Source organism: Indicator indicator, chromosome 29 (assembly GCF_027791375.1).
Source record: "Indicator indicator isolate 239-I01 chromosome 29, UM_Iind_1.1, whole genome shotgun sequence".
Lineage (NCBI taxonomy): Eukaryota > Metazoa > Chordata > Aves > Piciformes > Indicatoridae > Indicator > Indicator indicator.
The window spans coordinates 12,117,676-12,125,011 of NC_072038.1; positions in this window are offsets into that span (position 1 = coordinate 12,117,676).

Sequence of the window (7,336 nt, forward strand, 5' to 3'; positions counted from 1 at the left end):
GTGGTGCCAATTGTCAGATTCTTTCTCATGAAAGAAATCCGCTTCCAAAGGTCTGCTTGGAGTGCTCTGAGCAGGCTCCCTGCAAGCACCACCTCTGCCCTGTCACACACAGCAGGAGGTGATAATGAGATAAGACTTCTCCCTTGTATGCAATCAGCCACCTCCATGCAGTCCTCCTTTGACAGGGAACAAAAGCTGTCACTACCCCCCAGGCAGCCCAAAGCAGAGCAGTACAAGCCTGGGGAGGAAACTGGTGTCAGTCAGAAGAGGTGCAGAATCAGGAATGGAGCTCATCTTGCCTGGCTCAGATGTGGAAATCAACCACAGCACCATGGGTGCTGGAACACTGGAACAGGTTGCTCAGGGAGGTGGTTGAGGCCCCATCCCTGGAGATATTCAAGGTCAGGCTGGACAAGGCTCTGAGCAATCTGATCTAGCTGAGGATGTCCTTGCTGGCTGCAGGGGAGTTGGACTGGATGAGCTTTGGAGCTCCCTTCCAAGCCAAACCACTCTGTGATTCTATGATTCCCCATGTAGAGGCAATCACCCACTCTTGGGCTTTTTTGCTCTTCACCTATTTCTTTACTTTCCTTCCCAGCTTACAAGGGCAGACAGGAAGGTGAAAAGCAAGGAGAAATTGACAAGTTTGCAAGATTTGGTGGGTTTCAAGTCACAACTTGCCCTGACTCATGCAGCAGGATACTCTGTCAGAGGAATGCACACATTTGAAGAGATACTGCTGGCATCTTGCTGAAGAAGGTTACATTTCCTATTCAGAGCAGACTCTATTTGACTAAGCTGAAATTATTTCTGAAACTTCTTTTCTAGCCTCAGGACCTGGGGATTTTTATCCCCAGTGTGATCAAGAAATTTATGGCAGAACAGGTTTTAGACCAGAGGAAAAATCTACTGCTGAAGCAAACCCAGGGTAGAACAAAGAGCCACTGGCAGAGTGCTGTGCAAAAAACAAAACAAAACAAAAACAACTACACAAAACAAAAAAACAAAAAAAACCAAAAAAAACCCCAAACCAACCAACTAAGGGAGAGACCAAAACCCTTGGCTGGAATCATCACTTTTCATTGGAAGTGTAGATGAAACACATGCTAATGGGCCAAGCCATTTGCCTCTGCAGGACTTCAAAGATGGTCTCTGAGAAGCATTAGTACCCCAGTGCATGGGAAATCTGGGGTGCTGCTCCCTCATATGAATTCCCTGCTTATGGGGCTGAGCATTTATCCTCTGAATGAGTGTCCTGGACTCACAGGCTGGGTCCTCCACTGCATCATGCCAGGGCAGCCCACTCAGGGTGAAACTAAGCTGGTGTAAGAGATCCAGAGAGAGAGAGAGAGAGAGAGAGAGAGCCAAAGGCAGGGCAGATCCAGAGAGAGAGAGAGAGAGAGAGAGAGCCAAAGGCAGGGCAGATCCAGAGAGAGAGAGAGAGAGAGAGAGAGAGAGAGAGAGCCAAAGGCAGGGCAGATCCAGAGAGAGAGAGAGAGAGAGAGAGAGCCAAAGGCAGGGCAGATCCAGAGAGAGAGAGAGAGAGAGAGCCAAAGGCAGGGCAGATCCAGAGAGAGAGAGAGAGAGAGAGAGCCAAAGGCAGGGCAGATCCAGAGAGAGAGAGAGAGAGAGAGAGCCAAAGGCAGGGCAGATCCAGAGAGAGAGAGAGAGAGAGAGAGCCAAAGGCAGGGCAGATCCAGAGAGAGAGAGAGAGAGAGAGAGAGCCAAAGGCAGGGCAGATCCAGAGAGAGAGAGAGAGAGAGAGAGCCAAAGGCAGGGCAGATCCAGAGAGAGAGAGAGAGAGAGAGAGAGCCAAAGGCAGGGCAGATCCAGAGAGAGAGAGAGAGAGAGAGAGAGCCAAAGGCAGGGCAGATCCAGAGAGAGAGAGAGAGAGAGAGAGAGAGAGCCAAAGGCAGGGCAGATCCAGAGAGAGAGAGAGAGAGAGAGAGAGCCAAAGGCAGGGCAGATCCAGAGAGAGAGAGAGAGAGAGAGCCAAAGGCAGGGCAGATCCAGAGAGAGAGAGAGAGAGAGAGAGCCAAAGGCAGGGCAGATCCAGAGAGAGAGAGAGAGAGAGAGAGAGCCAAAGGCAGGGCAGATCCAGAGAGAGAGAGAGAGAGAGAGAGAGCCAAAGGCAGGGCAGATCCAGAGAGAGAGAGAGAGAGGAGAGAGAGGAGAGCCAAAGGCAGGGCAGATCCAGAGAGAGAGAGAGAGAGAGAGAGAGCCAAAGGCAGGGCAGATCCAGAGAGAGAGAGAGAGAGAGAGAGAGCCAAAGGCAGGGCAGATCCAGAGAGAGAGAGAGAGAGAGAGAGAGACAAAGGCAGGGCAGATCCAGAGAGAGAGAGAGAGAGAGAGAGAGAGCCAAAGGCAGGGCAGATCCAGAGAGAGAGAGAGAGAGAGAGAGAGAGAGAGCCAAAGGCAGGGCAGAGCCAGAGAGAGAGAGAGAGAGAGAGAGAGCCAAAGGCAGGGCAGATCCAGAGAGAGAGAGAGAGAGAGAGAGAGCCAAAGGCAGGGCAGATCCAGAGAGAGAGAGAGAGAGAGAGAGAGCCAAAGGCAGGGCAGATCCAGAGAGAGAGAGAGAGAGAGAGAGCCAAAGGCAGGGCAGATCCAGAGAGAGAGAGAGAGAGAGAGCCAAAGGCAGGGCAGATCCAGAGAGAGAGAGAGAGAGAGAGAGAGCCAAAGGCAGGGCAGATCCAGAGAGAGAGAGAGAGAGAGAGAGAGCCAAAGGCAGGGCAGATCCAGAGAGAGAGAGAGAGAGAGAGAGAGCCAAAGGCAGGGCAGATCCAGAGAGAGAGAGAGAGAGAGAGAGCCAAAGGCAGGGCAGATCCAGAGAGAGAGAGAGAGAGAGAGAGAGAGCCAAAGGCAGGGCAGATCCAGAGAGAGAGAGAGAGAGAGAGAGAGCCAAAGGCAGGGCAGATCCAGAGAGAGAGAGAGAGAGAGAGAGAGCCAAAGGCAGGGCAGATCCAGAGAGAGAGAGAGAGAGAGAGAGAGAGCCAAAGGCAGGGCAGATCCAGAGAGAGAGAGAGAGAGAGAGAGCCAAAGGCAGGGCAGATCCAGAGAGAGAGAGAGAGAGAGAGAGCCAAAGGCAGGGCAGATCCAGAGAGAGAGAGAGAGAGAGAGAGAGCCAAAGGCAGGGCAGATCCAGAGAGAGAGAGAGAGAGAGAGAGAGCCAAAGGCAGGGCAGATCCAGAGAGAGAGAGAGAGAGAGAGAGAGCCAAAGGCAGGGCAGATCCAGAGAGAGAGAGAGAGAGAGAGAGCCAAAGGCAGGGCAGATCCAGAGAGAGAGAGAGAGAGAGAGAGAGCCAAAGGCAGGGCAGATCCAGAGAGAGAGAGAGAGAGAGAGAGAGCCAAAGGCAGGGCAGATCCAGAGAGAGAGAGAGAGAGAGAGAGAGCCAAAGGCAGGGCAGATCCAGAGAGAGAGAGAGAGAGAGAGAGCCAAAGGCAGGGCAGATCCAGAGAGAGAGAGAGAGAGAGAGAGCCAAAGGCAGGGCAGATCCAGAGAGAGAGAGAGAGAGAGAGAGCCAAAGGCAGGGCAGATCCAGAGAGAGAGAGAGAGAGAGAGAGAGCCAAAGGCAGGGCAGATCCAGAGAGAGAGAGAGAGAGAGAGAGAGCCAAAGGCAGGGCAGATCCAGAGAGAGAGAGAGAGAGAGAGAGAGCCAAAGGCAGGGCAGATCCAGAGAGAGAGAGAGAGAGAGAGAGAGCCAAAGGCAGGGCAGATCCAGAGAGAGAGAGAGAGAGAGAGAGAGCCAAAGGCAGGGCAGATCCAGAGAGAGAGAGAGAGAGAGAGAGAGCCAAAGGCAGGGCAGATCCAGAGAGAGAGAGAGAGAGAGAGAGAGAGCCAAAGGCAGGGCAGATCCAGAGAGAGAGAGAGAGAGAGAGAGAGCCAAAGGCAGGGCAGATCCAGAGAGAGAGAGAGAGAGAGAGAGAGCCAAAGGCAGGGCAGATCCAGAGAGAGAGAGAGAGAGAGAGAGAGCCAAAGGCAGGGCAGATCCAGAGAGAGAGAGAGAGAGAGAGAGAGCCAAAGGCAGGGCAGATCCAGAGAGAGAGAGAGAGAGAGAGAGAGCCAAAGGCAGGGCAGATCCAGAGAGAGAGAGAGAGAGAGAGAGAGCCAAAGGCAGGGCAGATCCAGAGAGAGAGAGAGAGAGAGAGAGCCAAAGGCAGGGCAGATCCAGAGAGAGAGAGAGAGGAGAGAGCAAGGAGGGCAGATCAGAGAGGAGAGAGAGAGAGAGCCAAAGGCAGGGCAGATCCAGAGAGAGAGAGAGAGAGAGAGAGCCAAAGGCAGGGCAGATCCAGAGAGAGAGAGAGAGAGAGAGAGAGCCAAAGGCAGGGCAGATCCAGAGAGAGAGAGAGAGAGAGAGAGCCAAAGGCAGGGCAGATCCAGAGAGAGAGGAGAGGAGAGAGAGCCAAAGGCAGGGCAGATCCGAGAGAGAGAGAGAGGAGAGAGCCAAAGGCAGGGCAGAGAGAGAGGAGGAGAGGAGAGGAGGAGAGGAGGGAGAGGAGAGGGAGAGGAGGAGAGGAGAGGAGAGGAGGGGAGAGGAGGAGAGGAGAGGAGAGGAGAGGAGGGAGAGGAGAGGAGAGGAGGAGGAGAGAGAGGAGGAGAGGAGGGGAGGAGAGAGGAGAGGAGAGGAGAGGAGGAGAGGAGAGGGAGGAGGAGGAGAGGGAGGAGGAGAGAGAGGAGAGGAGAGGGGGGAGAGGAGAGAGGAGAGAGGGAGGAGGAGGAGAGGGAGAGGAGAGGAGGGGAGGAGGAGGAGAGAGGGAGAGAGAGGAGAGGAGGGAGAGGAGGGGAGGAGGAGGAGAGGAGAGGAGAGGAGAGGGAGGAGGAGGGAGGAGAGGAGAGGAGAGAGGAGAGGAGAGGAGAGGAGGGGAGGAGAGGAGAGAGGGAGAGGAGGAGGGAGAGGAGGAGGGAGAGGAGAGGGAGAGGGAGAGGAGAGGAGAGGAGAGGGAGAGGAGGAGGGAGGAGAGGAGAGGAGGGGGAGAGGGAGGAGGGAGGAGGAGGGAGGAGGAGGGAGGGAGAGGAGGGAGGGAGGGGAGGGAGAGGGAGGAGGAGGGGAGAGGGAGGAGGGGAGAGGGAGGAGGAGAGGGAGGAGGGGAGGAGGGGAGGAGGGAGGAGAGGGAGGAGAGGAGAGGAGGGGAGGGAGAGGGAGGGGAGGAGGAGAGGGAGGGGGGAGGAGGGGAGGAGGGAGGGGAGGAGAGGAGGGAGGGAGGAGGAGGAGGGAGAGGAGGGGAGAGGGAGGAGGAGAGGGGAGGAGGGGAGGGAGAGGGGAGAGGAGGGGAGGAGGGAGGGAGAGGGAGGGAGGAGGGGAGGGAGGGAGGGGAGGAGGGAGGAGAGGAGGGGAGAGGGAGGAGGAGAGGAGAGGGAGGGAGAGGGGAGAGGGAGGAGGGGAGGAGAGGGAGGAGAGGGAGGGGAGAGGAGGGAGGAGGAGGGAGAGGGAGGAGGGAGAGGGGAGGAGGGGAGGAGGGAGGAGGGAGAGGAGAGGGGAGGAGGGGAGGAGAGGAGGAGGGAGGGAGAGGGAGGAGAGGAGGGAGGAGGAGAGGGAGGGAGGAGAGGAGAGGAGAGGAGGGGAGGGAGAGGGGAGGAGGGAGAGGGAGAGGGAGGAGGGGAGGAGGAGAGGAGGGAGAGGGGAGGAGAGGGAGGAGAGGGAGGAGGAGGGGAGGGAGGAGGGAGAGGAGGGAGAGGGAGGGAGGAGAGGGAGGGGGAGAGGGAGGGGAGGGAGGGAGGAGGAGGGGAGGAGAGGGAGGAGGGAGGGAGAGGAGAGGGGAGGGAGGGAGAGGGAGAGGAGGGAGAGGGAGGGAGGAGGAGAGGAGGGGGAGGGAGGGGAGGGAGGAGAGGGAGGGAGGGGAGGAGAGGAGAGGAGGGAGGAGGAGGGAGAGGAGAGGAGGAGAGGAGAGGAGGGAGGAGGGAGGAGGAGGGAGAGGGAGGAGAGGAGGGAGGGAGGAGGAGAGGGAGGAGGGGAGAGGAGGAGGGAGGGAGGAGGGGAGGAGAGGGAGGAGGAGGAGAAGGAGGAGGAGGAGGAGGGAGAGGAGGAGGAGGGGAGGAGAGGGAGGAGAGGAGAGGAGGAGGAGGGAGGAGGAGAGGAGGGAGGAGGGAGAGGAGAGGAGGAGGGAGGGAGGAGGAGGGAGAGGGAGGAGGAGGAGGGAGGAGGAGGGGAGGAGGGAGAGGAGGAGGGAGGGGAGGGAGGAGGAGGAGGGGAGAGGAGAGGGAGGGAGGAGGAGAGGGAGGAGGAGAGGAGGAGGAGAGGAGGAGGGAGGAGGAGAGGAGGGAGGGAGGGGAGGAGAGGAGGGAGAGGAGAGGGAGGAGGAGGGAGAGGAGGGAGGAGGGAGAGGAGGAGGAGGAGGGAGGGAGGAGGAGGAGGAGAGGAGGAGAGAGGGAGGAGGGGAGAGGAGGAGGAGAGGAGAGGGAGGGAGGAGAGGAGGAGGGGAGGAGGAGGAGAGGAGGAGGGGAGAGGAGGGGAGGAGGAGGAGAGAGGAGAGGGAGGAGGAGGAGAGAGGAGAGGGGAGGGGGAGGAGGAGGAGGGAGGAGGAGGAGGAGAGGGAGGGAGGAGAGGAGAGGGAGGAGAGGAGAGGAGGGAGGGAGGAGGAGAGGGAGGAGGGAGAGGAGAGGGAGGAGGAGGGAGAGGAGAGGGGAGGAGAGGAGGAGGAGGGGAGGAGGAGAGGAGGAGGAGAGGAGGAGGAGAGGAGAGGGAGGGAGGAGGAGGAGGGAGGAGGAGGAGAGGGAGGGAGGAGGAGGAGAGGAGGAGGGGAGGAGGAGGAGAGAGGAGGAGGAGGAGGAGGAGGAGGAGGGAGAGGAGGAGGGGAGGAGGGGAGGGAGGAGAGGAGAGAGGAGAGAGGCAGAGGAGAGGAGAGGGGAGAGAGAGGAGTGGAGGGGAGAGAGAGGGAGAGAGGGAGAGAGAGGGAGGAGAGGAGAGAGAGAGAGAGGGGAGAGGGGGAGGAGAAGAGAGAGGAGGAGGAGGGAGAAGAAGGAGGGAGAGGGGAGGGAGGAGAGAGAGAAAGGAGGGAGATGAGAGAGGAGAGAGAGAGAGAGGAAAGGAGGGCAGATCCAGAGAGAGAGAGAGAGAGAGAGAGCCAAAGGCAGGGCAGATCCAGAGAGAGAGAGAGAGAGAGAGAGCCAAAGGCAGGGCAGATCCAGAGAGAGAGAGAGAGAGAGAGAGAGCCAAAGGCAGGGCAGATCCAGAGAGAGAGAGAGAGAGAGAGAGAGCCAAAGGCAGGGGCAGATCCAGAGAGAGAGAGAGAGAGAGAGCCAAAGGCAGGGCAGATCCAGAGAGAGAGAGAGAGAGAGAGCCAAAGGCAGGGCAGATCCAGAGAGAGAGAGAGAGAGAGCCAAAGGCAGGGCAGATCCGAG